Raw genomic sequence first — 19929 nt, forward strand, 5'->3', positions numbered from 1 at the left:
AAATTGTTAATTGCTTTTCCCCCTATGAAGAGAATAAGGTATCGTTCACAAAGCTTGTCATATTATATAATTTAATTAATGTGAATGGTTACAACTTGAAATATAGAGAATTTGGCCAACCCTAGCTCGGTACCATATGTATTGCTATTGGAGGACAGAACATTCTAAAACAATCGCTACTTAATACCTTTTTATCATCTTTATCATATCTGAATATCAGTTCACAGTAAGATCTAATTATCTAATCTCCCTCATACGTCAAGTTTGTCAACTTGTATAAGTCAAACTTACACATGAATATTGAAAGTTTAATGTACATGCCTAAACTCAATACACAGAGAAAAGGTTTATTCTCATAATCTCCAATCTATAGAGTGTTGAGCTAGTCTTGCTTTTGCCACTTTTTAGACTAAAACTCAGACTTTCACCATCTAAACATGACAACAAATGAGATAGAAAAACATTTTCATAATAAACATATAGCCAACTTTTTAAGAACTAGTGACAATTGAGGGGGGAAGTATTCAAAAGAATTCTAAAAAATGTTCAAAAAAATTCAGGATGGAAAGACAAATTAATTGATCAAATTTGTGATACTTATTTGTAGCAAATACAAGTTTCATTGATATCCATGAAAAATAATTCCAAAAATATGTAAATTAAAATTTATTTAGCTTAAAAAACCGCTACCTCAAACGCATGTAGAGATGGTTAGGGTGGCAGCAGTGGCATTTAAGGCGGCGCTATCAGGGAAGGACAAGAATCTAGTGTTGGCAGAAGGCTCTTGTTCATCCAAGACCAGATCTTCAAGAACCCTAAACACACCATGAGCACAAGACAGACCATCCCCCGCCATTAGACCCAAGATCAAGACTGATCTGATGCTGGTTAAGAAAATAATGAAGACGCTCAAAATGATCAAGACACTAAGTGTCTCATGATCTCTAAAAATGTGGGCAAAGATCAAGGAGGAGAGGAGTCCGAGGAGCATTAAAGAGAAAACAAAGACGACAAGGATGGTGAGCATTACCACAAGGGCAGAAAACAAAGTGTTAGAAAATCAGTTGTTAGTAAAGATCATTTTTGTAGTAGTAAGGCATATTTTTATTTGTGCTTGAAGATTTAGGGCCAGAATATGATCCAGTGGTGGTCAGCATTACCACAAGGGCAGATACTCCCTTTCAAGAGATCTATGCCATGTTGTTGAACGAAGAAAGTAGAATTAAACTTCACAACTCTCATAGGAATTTATCTCTTGGCAACAATGCATCAAACTTTGTCCAATCAAGTAACTCTAGAAATAGAAGCTAGAACAACAATGAAAACAAAATGAAAATCAATAATGTTGGACCTAACTAGACAAAGGAAAAAGGCAAGGCTATTAAAGAAAAGCCCAAGTTACAATATCAAATCTGCCTGAAGCTAGGCCATATGGTATTTTTTATTGCTGGCACAAGATAAAGTAGGACTTTAATCCAGAGTAACCTAAAAACAACAACCAAAGAACGAACAATCAGAACAATAATAAAAAACCTTTAGTTGAGAGATTTGGGAACAACAATGCAATAGGTGCTTATATAGCAATTCTTAAGAATACTTTAATCCATCCTGGTATCTTGATAGTGGGACTACTAATCATATTAACAACAGCCTAAACAATCTAAATATTGGAGCACCATGCAAAGGTAATAAAAGGCTTACATATAGTAATGAACATTAGATTGTCATTTTACACATCGATCATTTTTTGCTACCTAATACTCATAAATACATAGTATTTACATTTAAAACACATTCTTTATATTCTTGAAATCACAAAATACTTAATCACCATATTTAGATTATTAATAGATGATTGACACTAAAAAGTGTGCATTTAATAAGGATACAATTATTAGTTTTTCACTTATTGTGTTGATTAATGTGCTCTTTATTTCTAAATTATATTAATACTCCCCAAATATATTTCTATGTTAAATTAATTCAAAATGTGTTAATTTTTATCTTGTAAATTTTTTCAAGAATAAAGATGGAATTGGAATTGAAAGCAGGAATAAAGAAAAACTGCTGGAGTAATTTGGAATGCATCATTAAGGAGATGTAATAAATAATAATAAATCAAAAAATAAAAACAAAATGATAGGCAATCATGTTGGTGATGGTTAGGAGACCATCACACATTTCAATATGTATATATAATATAAAAATAAAAAATATTAATATTAATAAAATAAAAGAAAATAAGATGCTTCCCTTACCTATAAAAGGCAAGAGGATGCAAGTGGGGGAGGGGGAGTTGAGCCGAACTGAGAGAGAGAGTGATAGCTAAGAGTGCAGCTGAAGAATTTCTTTCTTTCTTTCTTTTCTTTTCTTGTTTCCGTCTGTATTAATTTTCCTTGTAAAAGTGAGGCAAAATATAAAAATGAGATAGTATTAAAATTATAGTTTGAATAACTGAGAGTGGATCCCGTAACCTTAGCATATTTTTAAATTATTTTTTAGTGATTTCTTTTCCCATAATTAATTTTCTTTGTTTTAAATTGACCACTACATTTTAAATTCCCTGTGGTTTGACCCCGAACTCACCAAGTTATAGTATAACTAAACACTCTTATACTTGGAATTAATACAATTTTGAGTCGTGTCATGCTTTTGACCTCGTTGCCGGGGAATTTTCTAAATTTGGTGTCAGTTTATCTTTATTTTACTTTTTTTTTTGTCGTCACTATCTTTCCATGATTCTATTTTATTCTCTTTTTGAAACATTTCAGTTAGCACCCCTCCTCTCTTCAAACTTTAACATTATCCATAAAATTTGTGAGAAACTTCATTTAAGCCCATAAACCATTGCAAATCAATCCTCAAACCAATTTTTTTCTTTAAATTTATGCAATTTACTTTTCACATTTATTTTATATGGTCGGTTCAACCGCCTGAATTGTTATTTAAATTTTGTTTATATGGTCGGTTCTATCGCCTATTATTTTAATTTCAGTTTATTTATTCTTGTACATTAATTTGTTTAATTTTTATGCTTTATTATATGGCTGGTTTTAAAATACCGCCTAAATTTTTGTTAATTGTTTGCTTTAATTACTTGCTTTTATGGCTGGTTTAACTGCCCAATTCATTTTTTTATTTAATTTCAATTTGTTTAATTTTATTTCGCATTTTTGATTATTTAATTTCTAGTTTATTTTCTGCAATTTTCATTTAGCGTTTTATCCATCATTGGTTTTGCACACATCATTAGCATTGCATGCGTCGTTGGTCTCGTACAAATAGTGGCTGATTAATTGTGAGATCATCTTCACCACCCTTAGATATTGCTGACATAGGAGCTGAAAATTTTTCAGAGCACGAAAATGACCAAGCCTTGCAAAATCTTCATGAACAGCCTAGGACCCTTAGAGACTTCATGCATCCTACTAGAACGGGGTCGACATCATGCATAGTTTTTCCTCCTGATGCATCACGTTTTAATTTTAAACCTGGTATCATTCAATTTCCTCATACTTTTCATGGTTTTGAGTTTGAAAATTCATATTTGCATTTAAGGGAATTTGAGGAAGTCTGTAACACATGTACTGATCAAAATTGTATCATGAATATAATCAGACTTAAGTTTTTCCCTTTCTCACTAAAGGATAAAGCTAAAACTTGGCTACAAATCTTAGGTCAGAATCTATTAGAACATGGGATGAAATGCAAGCACAATTTTTGAAAAAATTCTTCCCACCCCATAGAACAAATTATTTCAAAAGACAAATCATCACCTTCACTAAAAAACTAGGAGAAACCCTCTACCAATGTTGTGATAGGTTTAAAGAATTACTTAACATTTTCCCACACCACGGTTTTGAAACATGGAGATTAGTGTCTTATTTCTATAAGAGATTAACATCCCAAGGTAGATAAGTCATTGAAATGATGTGTAATGGTGAGTTTAGGGATAAAAGTCCTGAAGATGCATTAGATTATCTTGACAATATAGAAGAAAATGCACAACACTGGGATACAGTTGGTTCTTATGAGTCATCAAGTAAACCCCGATCATCTCCATCCGGTGGAGGCATGTATAACCTTAGGGAAGACCATGATTTTCAAGCCAAATTTGCATCCTTAGATAGAAAATTCGAAGCATCAGAGTCAAAAAAGAATGATCATGTAAAGTCTGTTCAAATTATTGTGTTATGTTTGCGATTCTACTGACCATTCTACGCAGAACTGTCCAACCTTGCTAACTCTGAGAGAAAGTTTGCATGAACAAGTAAATGTAGTTGAAGATTTCAAAAGGCCAAGTCCTAATCCATACTCCCAAACTTACAACCCTGGTTGGAGAAACCACCTAAATTTCAGTTGGAGAATGATAACCATGCACAACCTTCACAACCAATTCCTTCACATCAAAATTTTCAAAACCCCCAGAATTACCCACCATATGTCCCACCACCAAGAAAAACTCCGGAAGACCCATTGCATTTGTTTATTAAAACAAAGAGTCGATCAATACCCAAACGATGCAAACCTTAACCAATTTGACAAAAACTATCTCCAAACTTACATCTTCTCTGACCATACATGAAAAAGGAAAGTTTCCTGCCCAACCTGAATCAAACTGTTGAGTGTTAGAAAATGTATATTTATAAAGGAGAAAATCATCATTTTACATTTTAAGTCTTACTAACAACCCTTACTTTTATGTATTTAAGCTTCTTATAATTTAATTATGTGTGTTTTATTTTAATTAAGTATTTTATGTATTTTAGGGGCATCATGGTCATTTCACAATGAATGAGAGATCATATGGTAAAACGGACATCACTTTTGAACTCAGGACGGTCGAAAACCTTAGGAGGAGCATAAAAGAAAAAATGGCACTGTTCACATGTACGGTACTATTCACATGTACGGTATTGTCGACGTTACTGTTCACGACACTGTTCACATAGACGGAATGATGACGTGGCATTGACCGATGATGTGGTTAGGTGTGGGCACGGTTCGGTTCGGTTCGAAATTAAGTAGAACCGATTTAAATCGGTTATTTTATAAAAAGAACCGAATAAGAATCGAACTCAATAAAAACCGAACTCAAACGGTTCTTTTCGGATTGGTTCGGTTCGGTTCGATTTTTTTGGTTCTGGGCCTATTGGGCCTATTTTGAATTTTTAAATTTTTAGCCCATTGGGCCTCATGAATGTAATAATTTTTTTCAACAATTAATTTATCCTAATTTTATTACAAATATTAACAATAAATACAAAGTATTCAAAACACATTTTATCACTAATATCTTACTACCTATTAATAAAATACTCCCAAAATATGAAATATTAAAATTTCAAAATACATAACCAAACTCCAATACTCCATCTATATAAACATAATCATAATGTTATAAAGAGAAATAACACATGTTTGATTTGAATAAAATCAAAAAGTAATTCGGTTTTTCGGTTTAGCTAAGTGAACCGAATACCGAACCGACATTTCGGTTTTTTTTACAAACGGTATATTCGGTTTTTTTTAAAAATAAAAACCGAACCGAATTAGAAAAAACCGTCGGTTCGGTTCGGTTTTTTTAACACTACGATTTTTTTGCCCACCCCTAGATGTGGTATTGACTGATGAGGTGTCGTGATCCTGTTGCTCTAAAATTCTTATGCACTGTTGATTGGTGACGTGGCAGCATGTTAGTGGACCAAAAATTACGCATACGGTACATGCATATATACAGGATTATTTTCAACCAAACCGCGTTACTGTTCAAGCCGGGTCAAATCGCGTACTGTTGACTGATGACGTGGCGCAATCTTGAGCGTCCAAACTATTTTCAATCCAATGGCCATGATTTACTCAATGTATCTATAAAAAGGGGGCCTCCCCCCCCCCCCCCAATTTGATATCTCTAAATCCATTTTTTGGCTCTATTTTCTGTAATTCCTTCTCCATCTTGTATTTTCTATGTATTTTAATAAATTCTCATTTTGCCCTAGTTCAATTATGAGTAGCTAATTTTCTTTCAAGCTTGGGTTGAAGGTAAAGTCTCAACATGTGTCATGGGCTTTAATTGGTAAATTTATTTTCTCTTCCCCTCTAGTTTTTGTGGATGTTTTGACTTCTCATCGACAAATAATAATATTCTTGTCTAGATACCGCCCTGGTTTCACTGGCTCCCTAGTACAAGGTTATTATTCTTTGGCACGATAAGCCCTTAGCACCATGTTGATTAGAGTGTGGTTCATGAGGTGTGGATTCCCCCCTCATAATTTAATTGGCATTAATAAAGAATATTTAGTTTATGGTGCATGTTGATACGGATCCAGATACCTAAGTACGTCAATTCAATAGATTTCTCTTCAATTTATTTTCAATTCCAATTTTAGGATAATCTAAGTCATTTTCACCACAAATCCAACCACCCTCATACAAAATTAATTCTACATATAATTAAAATCCACCTCCTTGTGGGATCGACACTCGTCACCATTAATCTATTCTACAATAGATTCGTGCACTTGCGAGTTCAATAAAATTTGCACAACAAGTTTTTGGCGTCGTTGCCGAGGAGGTAAGTTATTTTAATTCCTAGAATTAATTTTTATGAATAATTTCTTTTAATTGTTTTCTTGCAATTTTTTTATAAAAAAAAAAGTAAATCTGCATTTAGAGGTAATAATTTCTTTTCTTTCTCTATTCTTTACAATTCTGCAATTTAATTTTTAAGTTATTTTTCTTTGTAATTTTTGTTTATCTTATTAATTTAATTTTTAGTTAATTTATTTCACGAATTTTTTTTAGTGTGTTTTTATATAAATGTTTTAACAGCGTAATAAGGTTAATACCGTAATTTCTCCTTCTTCTTTATCTTTATTTATTTTGTTCTCATTTTTTTGTATTCATTGCATGCATAGTCGAAGGTCATTATTATCTAATCTTGAGCCTATAGACCTTGAATTAAAAAAAACACTGCGCACACACAAACAAGTTAAAAATAAAATGGATTTGCAACAACAAACACCACCACATCATGCATAAGATACCCAAATGTAGCTGCTAGGAGTTTTGAACTAAAACCTAGTGTGCTAAATTGTCTCCCAATATTCTATGGCCTAGAAAATGAGGACCCATATAATCATTTGAAAGATTTTCATGCTGTTTGTCAAACATTTAGATATGAGAATTTTTCAGATGATGATGTTAAACTTAGACTATTCCCATTTTCTTTAAAGGATAGAGCTCGTTCATGACTCAATACATTGTCTGCTAATAGCATTACATCATGGGAACAACTGGTAACAAAATTTTTGAATAAATATTTCCCAGTGCATAAAACTAATGCTATTCGCAGGGAAATTTCAGAGTTTACCTAGAGAGAAGACGAGCAGTTTTTCGAAACATGGGAGCGATTCAATGGGCTACTCTTGAAGTGTCAACATCATGGGTACGAGAAATGGCATCAATGCCAATACTTTTTGGAGGGATTATTACCGAATGTGCAAGAATGGCTAATGGCAATAAGTAGAGGAGAGCTAATGTCAAAAAGTGCATCAGAGATTTAAGAATTCTTCCAGCGACAAGCGGATAATTCCCAACAACGGAGTCGATCGCTCAGGAATACTAAAAGAATTAAGGGAGTAAATGAGGTTCACGTTGGCGAGTCAAGTTCAGAAATTAAAGAAGTCAAAGCGATAATTGAAGGTCTCTCTCGACAAATAGCATCGTTATCGACTGCTAAATCAACAGAGCCACATGACCATGACTCATACCCAGATCAAGCCAATGCCATAGGTGTAATGAGAAAGCTATCAAATTACAACCCATACTCCAATACATATAACCCTAGATGGAGAGACCACCCCAATTTTTCGTGGTCTCAGGGATTCCAACATAATTGACCAGAAGCTCCAGCTCCACCAATGCAATAAATTCCTCAAGTTCCTCAAGCCTCTCAACCACCATTTAGATTATACAATCAGAACCAGAACAACTCTCAACCCAGACCATGGGAGGATTCATTCCAGAATCTCAAGAATCTTACTCACTCCACGATTGAGCAACAGAATCGCACCATTGATAGACTACGAAATGAGTTAAGAGCAGGCTTCAACTCACAAGCCCAATCAGTTTCAAGCCTCGAGAAGATGGTGGGACAATTTGCTTCTTCAGTTCAGACCTTGGTAATAACTGTTGAGAAAGGCAAGTTTCCAACACAACCAGTGCCTAATCCTAAAGGAGTGCATGAAGTAAGTACAAGTTCACCACAGCAGCATGGAAAGGTCAAAGCAGTCATGACCTTGCGAAAAGGAAAAGAAGTCGACAACAAAGTGGAGATGCCGGTGACAAAAGAAAATCAAATTGTACCTGTGAATATTGAGGACTCACCATCGGAAGAGAAAGAAGAAACTAACCCAGAGAATATGTTCCCAAAGCTCCATTTCCTCAGAGATTAGCTAAAGGAAAGAAGGGAAAATTCACAGGTGAGATTCTTGAAATCTTCAAATAGGTAAGTGTTAACAACCCTTTGCTTGATGCTATAAAACAAGTTTCATCTTATGCCAAGTTTCTTAAAGACCTTTGTACTAAAAAGAGAAATATTCATGTTAAAAAAAAGGCATTTTTAACAGAAAACGTTAGTTCTATACTCCAATACAAAATTCCTTTAAAATGCAAAGACCCAGACTCCCCCACTATCTCATGTAGTATAGGGAACCATACAATTGAGAATGCTTTGTTGGATTTAGGAGCTAGTGTAAATCTGTTACCTTATTCAGTATTTGTGAAACTTGGACTTGGAGAATTACACCTAACTCCAGTAGTGTTACAACTTACAGATCGGTCCACGAAAATACCTCGTGGTATTGTGGAGGACGTGCTTATCTAGGTAGACAAGTTTTATTTTCCTATTGATTTCATTGTAATTGACACTCAGCCAATACAGGATTCAAGGAAGCACATCCCCATTATCCTAGGCCGACCTTTCTTGGCAACTGTCGATGTTCACATTCAATGCAGGATCGAAAATATGCAGTTGTCCTTTGGCAACATGACTATGGAGCTGAACATCTTCAACATTGCCAAACAACCTCACAATACAGATGATGGAATTGTTGATGTGGATTTAATAGACACATTAGTTGATGACACTTTTCTTTCAAACCTTAGTGATGACCCTTTACGAACATGTTTAACTCACTTTGGTTTTTATTTTAATATTGACAGATCAGTTGATGAGGTCAACGCCCTACTTGACTCAGCACCATCCATGAACACTAATAAATGAAAGTTAAGAGTTGAACAACTAGCACCATCAGAGAAGAAACTCATCCCATCATCAGAATCACCACCGAAACTCGAGCTCAAACCATTACCCAACACTTTGGAATATGCATTTTTGGGAGAAGAAAGTACTCTGCCGGTAATCATCTCATCATCCCTAAATGACGAACAAAAAGGTAAGTTATTGGATATTTTAAAAGAGCACAAATGAGCATTAGGATGGACCATAGTAGACATAAAATGTATAAACCCAGTAGACTGCATGCATTACATTCACCTTGATGAAAATGCTAAACCTACTAGGAAAATGCAATGTCGGTTAAATCCTAACATGAAAGAAGTTGTTAGAACTGAAGTCCTTAAGCTATTAGTTGCAGGTATCATTTACCCAATTTCTGATAGTTCATAGGTCAGTCCTGTACAAGTTGTCCCCAAAAAGTCAGGAGTCACAGTAGTTACGAATGCCAATAATGAATTGATACCTACTAGAGTGACTACAGGATGACGTGTTTGCATTGATTATAGAAAGTTGAATTATGTCACACGTAAAGACCATTTTCCTTTACCATTTATCGATCAAATGCTTGATAGATTAGCAGGCCATGAATTTTATTACTTTCTAGATGGCTACTCAAGATACAATCAGATCCCCATAGCACCAAAAGATCAAGAGAATACCACTTTTACTTGCCCTTTTGGCACTTTTGCATATATGAGGATGCCATTTAGATTATGTAATGCACCTACTATATTTCAACAATGCATGTTGAACATTTTTTCTGATATGGTTGAACGATTCCTTGAAGTCTTTATGGATGACTTTTCTGTCTTTGGTGATTCATTTGATCAATGTTTACATCATCTAACACTAGTTTTGCAGAGATGTATCGAGAAGAACTTAGTCTTAAATTGAGAGAAGTGTCATTTTATGGTAAAACAAGGTATTATTCTCGGTCACATCATTTCAAGCAAAGGTATTGAGATTGACAAAGCCAATGTGGATCTCATTTCTAATCTTCCTCCACCTAAAACAGTTAGAGAAAGAAGATATTTCCTTGGGCATGCTGGTTTTTATAGACGTTTCATTAAAGATTTTAGCAAAGTTTTTAGACCCTTATGCAATCTACTTGCTAAGGATATACCTTTTGTCTTTGATGATTCATGTCTTGTGGTATTTGAAAAATTAAAACAGTTGTTGACATCATCACCCATCATTCAGCCCCCAAACTAGAGCTTACTATTCGAGCTCATGTGTGATGCATCTGATTATGCAGTAGGAGCAGTATTAGGATAAAGAGTTGATTGAATTCCCCATGTTATTTACTATGCTAGTATGACATTGAATGATGCACAGTTGAACTATTCAACTACTGTAAAAGAAATGCTAGCTGTAGTGTTTGCATTAGAGAAATTTCGATCTTATCTCATTGGTTGTAAAATAATTGTGTTCACAGATCATGTTGCTCTTAAATATCTTCTCACAAAGAAAGATGCAAAAGCTAGACTAATTCGTTGGGTGTTACTTTCGCAAGAGTTCGACTTGGAATTTAAAGATAAGAAAGGCACAGAGAATGTTGTGGCTGACCATCTCTCTCGCCTCCATTCTGACACAATTATAGAATAATTACCATTGAATGAGTCATTTCCAGATGAACAATTGATGAGTATGGAAGTATTACCGTGGTATGCTGATATCGTTAATTATCTTATTACAGGTCAACTTCCAGAGCATTGGACCAAGTAAGACAAAGCCAATTTTTTTACGGAAATAAAGAATTTCTTTTGGGATGACCCTTATTTGTTCAAGTATTGTGCAGATCAAATTGTTAGATGATGTGTCCCAGAAAGTGAAATTCAAAATATCCTTTCATTCTGCCATGAACAAGCTTGTGGAGGCCATTTTAGCCCTAAGAAAACAGCAACTAAAGTTTTACAATGTGGTTTCTATTGGCCAACTATATTTCGAGACGTTTACACTTTCTGTTCTTCATGTGATAGGTGTCAACGAATGAGGAGCATTACGCGAAGGAATATGATGCCACTAAATCCAATTTTAGTGGTTGAGATTTTTTATGTATGGGGTATCGACTTCATGGGTCCCTTTCCCCCTTCTTTTGGCCATCAAAACATATTGGTTGCTGTTGACTGCGTATCGAAATGGGTAAAAGCAATTCCATGTAGAACCAATGATCACAAGGTGGTGATAGGATTTTTGAAAAGCAACATTATTTCACGCTTTGGATTTCCTCGAGCGATAATTAGTGATGGTGGTGCCCACTTTTGTAACAAAGCATTAAAAGCTCTTTTGACAAAGTATTCAATCACTCACAAAGTGGCGACCCCATATCATCTGCAAACCAGTGGCCAAGTTGAGATCTCCAATCGAGAAATAAAGCACATATTAGAAAAGACGGTGAGGCCAGACAGAAAAGATTGGTCATTAAGACTTGATGATGCATTATGGACTTATAGAACGGCTTTCAAGACCTCGATTGGGATGTCACCTTACAGGCTAGTGTATGGAAAAGTTTGCCACCTACCTGTGGAACTCGAGCATCGTGCATATTGGGCCATCAAGAAATTCAACTTTGACATGCAGCAAGCTAGTTCAGAAAGAATATTACAACTGGCAGAACTTGAAGAAATTCGCAATGATGCATACGAAAATGCCAAAATTTACAAGCAACGAATGAAAGTCTTCCATGACAAGCAAATTATGAGAAAATCTTTCACTCCAGGTCAGAAAGTGCTTTTATTCAATTCTCGCTTGCACCTATTCCCAGGTAAGTTACGCTCTCGATGGTCTGGCCCCTTTATTGTTAACATTTTTTTTCCACATAGGGCAATTGAAATTAAGGACCCAAAGAACGATGTCACGTTTAAAGTTAATGGTAAAAGATTAAAGCCATATCTAGAGTACCAACCACATGGAGAGGACATTGAAATAAATTTGAGTGACCCACCAGATTTGAATTGAGTTTTTTCTTTCTTTTCGATGATTTGATTTTTTTCTTTCTTTCTTTTTATTATTCTTTTGCTAATTGAAATTATTTTTGCATAAGTGTGTTTGTTTAACCATTAAGTTTTCTCTTATCATTGTTAATCATGAGTGCCATAGCTAAACAGTTCCTCCTAAACATTCTTAAACCACTTCAACGTGTAAAATCTCATCTCAAAAGGCAGATTCGATTTTGTAAAACACATCGTATTTAGGCTCTGCAACTACCGGAGTTAGTATCCTATGTTGAGGATTTAGAAAGCTAACTCAGAGACATTGAGAGAAGTGTCTACAACATCCAGTTGGAGCTTGAGGTAAATTCAATAAGAGGACGATTGTAATTTTCTTTATGTGTTTTAGTTTGTTTTTCTTTATTTGTGTGCTTTAGTTTGTTACCCGGGTGAAGTGGCGGATAACGGTACTCCGTGACAATCAAGTCGGTTACTTCAGTTTCCCATAATAACTAATATTCTGAGGCGAAGGTATGGACAAAAATGAGATTTTAGCAAAACTTCACAATCGATTCCCTTCACTTCCTCATAATGCACTCCTTACAATCTATAAAGCTCGGTCCGAACGCATGCGATTGCTCATGAGGAATAACATACCTGCTGACATCCGTTGGTTAATCGAGGCTAAAGTACGATTGGCAGGTGAGTTACCTCCAAAATTTATTGCATACATGCCTGGTTGTGGTAAAGGAAATTATGCAAGAAAACGAAGAGCTCGAAGAATTTTTGTTGCTTGTCATAAATGTGCTAGAATGAGATGCAATAAAAACCCATGTTCTTTAGGAATGGTGTCTGATAACAGGGAAAATAAGATTCAATTTATTAGGGATGGCTTGAATAAGGAGTCATTGGATGATATCCTTTTGTCTCTTGAAATGCATCCCAGTGGATATGTGCAAGGAGCGATTCTCCAATTATGGCAATTATTCCAGAAAGAGCATGCACGATATAGTTGTTGTGCAAATTTTAATGTACTCGCAAGCGCACGAATCTATTGTAGTATAGACTAATGGTGACGAGTGTCGATCCCACGAGGAGTTGGATTTTAATTATGTATATAGAATTAATTTTGTAAATGGGTTGTTGGATTTATGGTGGAAATGATTTGGAATATGCTAAGACTTAAATTAAGATGGCGAGAATAAATTCTAAAATTGGAATTGCAATGGAGAGAATAAATTGAAGAGAAAATCTATTAAATTGACGTACTTGGGTATCTGGATCCGTATCAACATGCATCATGGGCTAAATAATCCGTATTAATTCCAATTAAATCATGAGGGGGGAATCCACACCTCATGAACCACGCTCTAATCAATATGGTGCTAAGGGCTTATCGTGCCAAATAATAATAACCTTATACTAGAGAGCCGGTGTAACCAAGGCGGTATCTAGACAAGACTATTATTATTTATCGACGAGAAGTCAAAACATCCACAAAAATTATAGGGGAAGAGAAAATAAATTTACCAAATTAAGCCCATGACAAATGTTGAGACTTCACCTTCAACCCAAGCTTGAAAGAAAATTAGCCACTCATAATTGAACTAGGGGCAAAATGGGAATTTATTAAAATACGAAGAAAATACAAGATAGAGAAGGAATTACAGAAAATGGATCCCAAAAATGGATTCAGAGATATCAAATTAGGGGGGGGAGGCCCCCTTTTTATAGATACATGGAGTAAATCATGGCCATCGGATTAAAAACAGTTTGGACGCTCAGGATTGCGCCATGTCATCAGTCAACAGTCCACGGTTTGACCACGCGGATGAACAGTAACACGGTTTGACCCGGATGAACAGTAACGCGGTTTGGTTGAAAATAATCCTGTGTGATGCATGCACCGTACGTGAGATTTTTCGTCCACTGATATGCTGCCACGTCACCATCAACAGTACATAAGAATTTTAGCCCAACAGGATCGTGACACCTCATCAGTCAATGCCACATCATCGGTCAATGCCATGTCATCATCCGTCTATGTGAACAGTGTCGTGAACAGTAACGTATACAGTACCGTACACGTGAATAGTACCGTACATGTGAATAGTGCCATTTTTCCTTTTATGCTCCTCCTAAGGTTTTCGACCGTCCTGAGTTCAAAAGTGATGTCCGTTTTGCCGTCTGATTTCTCCTTTATTGTGAAATGACTATAATACCCCTAAAATACATAAAATACTTAATTAAAATAAAACACATGTAATTAAATCACAAGAAGGTTAAATACATAAAAGTAAGGGTTGTTAGTAAGACTTGAAATGTAAAATGATGGTTTTCTCCTTTATAAATATGCATTTTCTAACCCTCAACAATAGTTTCGGGAATCTGACTATAAACGACCTTGTTTGCCAGTTTATAAGAAAATTGGATGGGAAGCCTATCCTCGACCCATAGAGGACGTTCAAGCCGTTTCTGGACGTAAAACCAGAGGAAGATGTGAGCCACAGTCGCAACTACCTGTAAATATCCTTTTACTCCACTGTTATTTTATTTCACTGTTGTTTTATCATTTGCATTATTGTTTTTAATAATTTTATTTTATCATTGTTTCTTTTTCTTTTTACTATTTCCTTTTTGACTCGCGAGCCATGTGCTTTACGCGTTTTTTGACACTGACATGCTACCTCATACACAGTTGTGACCCACTGTCACCAAGATTCTTAAATATGATTTTCTTTGTCAAGCACTCACAAATTGTTTTTGAGAAGTATCCCAATGGCCGCTACTCCCAATAGACAATTCAAGAACATTTGTGTGCTTTCTGGATTTAACTATGGCAAACATAAAGAGTTCGTTGAGGCAGCCATAGATCTTGGTCGAAGAATAGCAGAGAGAAAATTACACTTGGTGTATAGAGGGGGTAACCGAGGGTTATCAAAATTGGTCTCAGTAGTTGCTTTTGTCAGAGGAATCCAAGTGTTAGGCATCATCCTAAGAGCCCTAAAACCTTTGGGTAGTTTGTCGGACTCACCGACTGGAGAAGAGTTAGTCGTCTCAGGTATGCAAGAAAGAATAATTGAAATGCTTAATCATGCCGATGCTTTTATTTTCCTTCCCGGAGATCTTGCAACTCTAGAGGCACTTATCACATTAGCATCTTGGGCCCATCTGCACATTCACCAGAAACCCATCGGTTTGTTAAATGTCAATAACTTTTATGATAGCTTCATCGCATTTCTTAACCATGCAATAAAAAACTATTTCATTCCTTCCAATGCGAAAAATTTTTTTCTTTATGCTCACATTGCTAATGATCTACTTGATCTATTACAAGCTTATAGATCGGAGCCAGACCCCTGGACCTTTGTGTTGGAGCGTCCAAATAATGATGGTAACAGTAGCCGCAGTAAGAAGTACAAATTAGATTTAACTCTCCGCTTATAAATATTTTCTTCTGTGTTGCACCACCCAGGTGATGTCTTCTAAACTCTACTTCTTTCCTTTAAAATATTGAGGACAATGTTTCGTTCTGGTTGGGGGGAGAGAATAGTCGACAATTGTGGAATCTTGGTTAAGTTTTTACTGATTTTTTTTTGTTGTAGAAACTAACTGTTGTTAACTTTTTGTGTTGAAAATGGCTGAATATAGAGTGTAATGACTTTAGAAACGCATCTTCATCGTTTGAAAAAAAAATTAAAAAAAAAATTCAGACATTTTCTTTTTCTTTATTAAGCTTTGATATTCATTTTTCTTCTTCTTTTTAATTTCTCCTTTATAAATATACATTTTCAAATTTTTGAGTCGAAGATGGCTGAATATGGAATGTAGTGCCTCTAGAAACGCATCTTCTTAGTTAAAAAAAAAAGAAACCATTTTCTTTTTCTATCATTTTAAGTGTAATTTTTCTAATTAGTTTTTCTGCATCATTTTCAAATTTCTGCATGCATATTTTCCTTTCATGTTTAGAATAGGTTGGGGGGTAGAATGTTGTTTAAAAAAAAAATTGTGTGATTTGTTTTAACATTAGATGACATGATGAATTTTAAACTTTAGTATTTGTATTATCTTTGGTCTTAAGTAATGTTACGCTATGTTTGCTACTCTACATGTTGATGTCGGAGATAAATATGAGTTGCTTGAAGGAATGAACATGTCATAATAAGTACCAAGTGAGTTTTTGAGCCTATCATTTTTCTTGGAGAGTAACCCTTTTACCCATTCTTTGTAGAGCTTAGCAGTTTATTATTTTATACACGATCTCTAGATTTCTTTTAAGTTAACCCTAAAAAAAATGTGTGCTGCTATATTTGGAGGCCCATCTAACTAGTAGATATGGAAGATTATTTAGAGCTCTAAAAGACGATGGAAATGCCATCTTTGATCCGTTTGAACCTTTCTAGCCATCCATTTTATGAAATATTCATAGTTAACCCTTTTGAGCCTTTAAAAAAAAACATTTTCTTTGTTAAACTTATCATCTTGACCCACTCCGATTTAGAGTATTACCCAATATCTTACACATTCCATCACCTATTTATGTTTGAGAAAAATGTAAATAATTATTTTGTTCAGTGAAGTTATGCCAAACAAAAAAAAATTGTTTAAAAAAACAATAATAGGTGAAATCCACCTTGCAACTTCCAAAAAAAAAAAATCTCTACATTTTTCTCAAACATACACTTTGTTTTCCTTATTTCCTCTCCTTTGTTAGCCATGTCCCTAACCTACGTTACATCCTAATAAAAGTCCTTCTTGATTTTAGGGAACTATAGTCTGAAGTAGAAGCTAGTTATATGGGCTAAAAAGATGTAGTGGTGCATAAAAAAAATAAAAAATAAAATAAAATAAAATAAATAAATAAATTGGATTGACTAGCATTTTGTTTGACTTGAGATCGTATTATTTCTAAGCTGAGGGCATATTTCTTTTATCTTGGTGAGAGCATGTGATATCACTTCTTTATTATTTTCTCTCAATTACCATTCATTGGAGTGACTATTTTTATTGGGTTTAATTTCTTTGTGAGAGTGTCACTACTTCCAGTGAGATTTTGGGGTTTGACATGTCATTCTTGAAAGTAGCTATGACAAAGTCTACTGGACTGATTCATGTGGATGGTTGATGTGGTGTGATGTTTCTTTAGATTGGAGATAATGCTTATACTTTTATTTGATTACTATCATTAGTCTGATTGAATAAACATGATTGTTAAAAAAAAATTTGGATTTGAATTTTGTTTTCGCTTTATTTGCTAGGGACTAGCAATAAGCTGGTTGGGGGGTATGTTGAGTGTTAGAAAATGTATATTTATAAAGGAGAAAATCGTCATTTTACATTTTAAGTCTTACTAACAACCCTTACTTTTATGTATTTAAGTTTCTTGTAATTTAATTATGTGTATTTTATTTTAATTAAGTATTTTATGTATTTTAGGGGCATCATGGTCATTTCACAATGAAAGAGAGATCAGATGGTAAAATGGACATCACTTTTGAACTCAGGACGGTCGAAAACCTTAGGAGCATAAAAGGAAAAATGGCAATGTTCACATGTACAGTACTATTCACATGTACGGTATTGTTTATGTTACTGTTCACGACACTGTTCACATAGACGGAATGATGACGTGGCATTGACTGATGAGGTGTCATGATCCTGTTGGACTAAAATTCTTATGCACTGTTGATTGGTGACGTGGCAGCGTGTTAGTGGACTAAAAATTACGCGTACGGTACATGCATATACACAGGATTATTTTTAACCAAACCGCATTACTGTTCAAGCCGGGTCAAACCGTGTGGTCAAATCGCGTACTGTTGACTGATGATGTGGCGCAATCCTGAGCGTCCAAACTATTTTTAATCCGATGGCCATGATTTACTCAATGTATCTATAAAAAGGGGGCCTCCCCCCTAATTTGATATCTCGAAATCCATTTTTGGGCTCTATTTTCTGTAATTCCTTCTCTATCTTGTATTTTCTATGTATTTTAATAAATTCTCATTTTGCCCATAGTTCAATTATGAGTAGCTAATTTTCTTTCAAGCTTGGGTTGAAGGTGAAGTCTCAACATGTGTCATGGACTTTAATTGGTAAATTTACTTTCTCTTCTCCTCTAGTTTTTGTGGAGTTTTTGACTTCTCATCGACAAATAATAATAATCTTGTCTAGATACCGCCCTGGTTTCACCGGCTCCCTAGTACAAGGTTATTATTATTTGGCACAATAAGCTCTTAGCACCATATTGATTAGAGTGTGGTTCATGAGGTGTGGATTCCCCCCTCATGATTTAATTGGCATTAATAAAGAATATTTAGCCCATGGTGCATATTGATATGGATCCAGATACCTAAGTACGTCAAATCAATAGATTTCTCTTCAATTTATTCTCGCCGTTTCAATTCCAATTTTAGGATAATCTAAGTCACTTTCACCACAAATCCAACCACCCTCATACAAAATTAATTCTACATATAATTAAAATCCACCTCCTTGTGGGATCGACACTCATCACCATTAATCTATTCTACAATAGATTCATGTACTTGCGAGTTCAATAAAATTTGCACAACACAAACCACAAGAGTCAACAATATACTCAAATGAAAAATTTAGGAAACCAAAATATGAGCCAAGTCAAATTAGTTATAACCCTTCGTGGTGGTAAAGTTGTCAAGAAAACATATCTGAAACCCTCGTGAAACTAATAAAGTTTCAATTTCAGAGAATAGGGAATAGTCTGTCGAACCTTTAAACCATAAAGAAATAACCAACTCTCCTCTTGTACCCCCATTTCCTTAAGCACTAATCAAGCCAAAAAAATCAAACTACAATCCAAAAATTTATGACGTTTTTAAATAAGTAAAGGTCAACATTCCTCTGCTAAATGTCATTAAATAGGTGCCTTCTTATTCTAAATTTCTGAAAGATCTGTGCACAGTGAAAAGGAAACATAAGGTGAAAAAGAGAGCTTTTCTAGTAGAACAAGTAAGTTCCATTCTCTCAACCAATAGTGCTTTGAAACACAAGAATCCTGGTTGTCCAACTATTTCTTGCATTATTAGGGATCATAAATTGGACATGCTCTACTTAATCTTGGTGCCAGTGTTAATTTGTTTCTTTATTCAGTGTACCAACAACTCAATTTCGAAGAGTTAAAACCAACTTCTACCACTCTTTTACTTGCTAATAGGTCGATTAAGGTTTCAAAAGAAATAATTGAAAATGTATTAGTCTAAGTCGATAAATTCATATAACCTGTGGATTTTATTATTTTTGAAATAGAACCAATTGCTAATGAATGCAAAAAAATTCCTGTTATATTGGGTCGACCATTTTTATATACTGCTAATGCTTTGATTAATTGCAGGAATAGAGTAATGAATTTATCTTTCGGCAACATGACATTTGAACTCAATGTGTTCAACATGTGTAAATGACCTCAACACCAAGAAGATGACGATAATGAGAATGAAGAGATTGATAGCATCAACCCAATCATTGAGGAACACATTCAGGATGAGAATTTTACACACTCTGTGGAAATTTGTTTTGCTGGTTCTTTTGAATCAAGTAAGGAATTAGATTGTGATACTGCTAACATATACCTTATACTTGATTCTATGCAGGTACTTACAGGGGACGATGACCAATTGAATTTTGAAGATATAGTACAACATGAAAAACCAAACGAAG

The sequence above is a fragment of the Citrus sinensis genome, chromosome 9 (genome assembly GCF_022201045.2).
Source record: "Citrus sinensis cultivar Valencia sweet orange chromosome 9, DVS_A1.0, whole genome shotgun sequence".
NCBI lineage: Eukaryota > Viridiplantae > Streptophyta > Magnoliopsida > Sapindales > Rutaceae > Citrus > Citrus sinensis.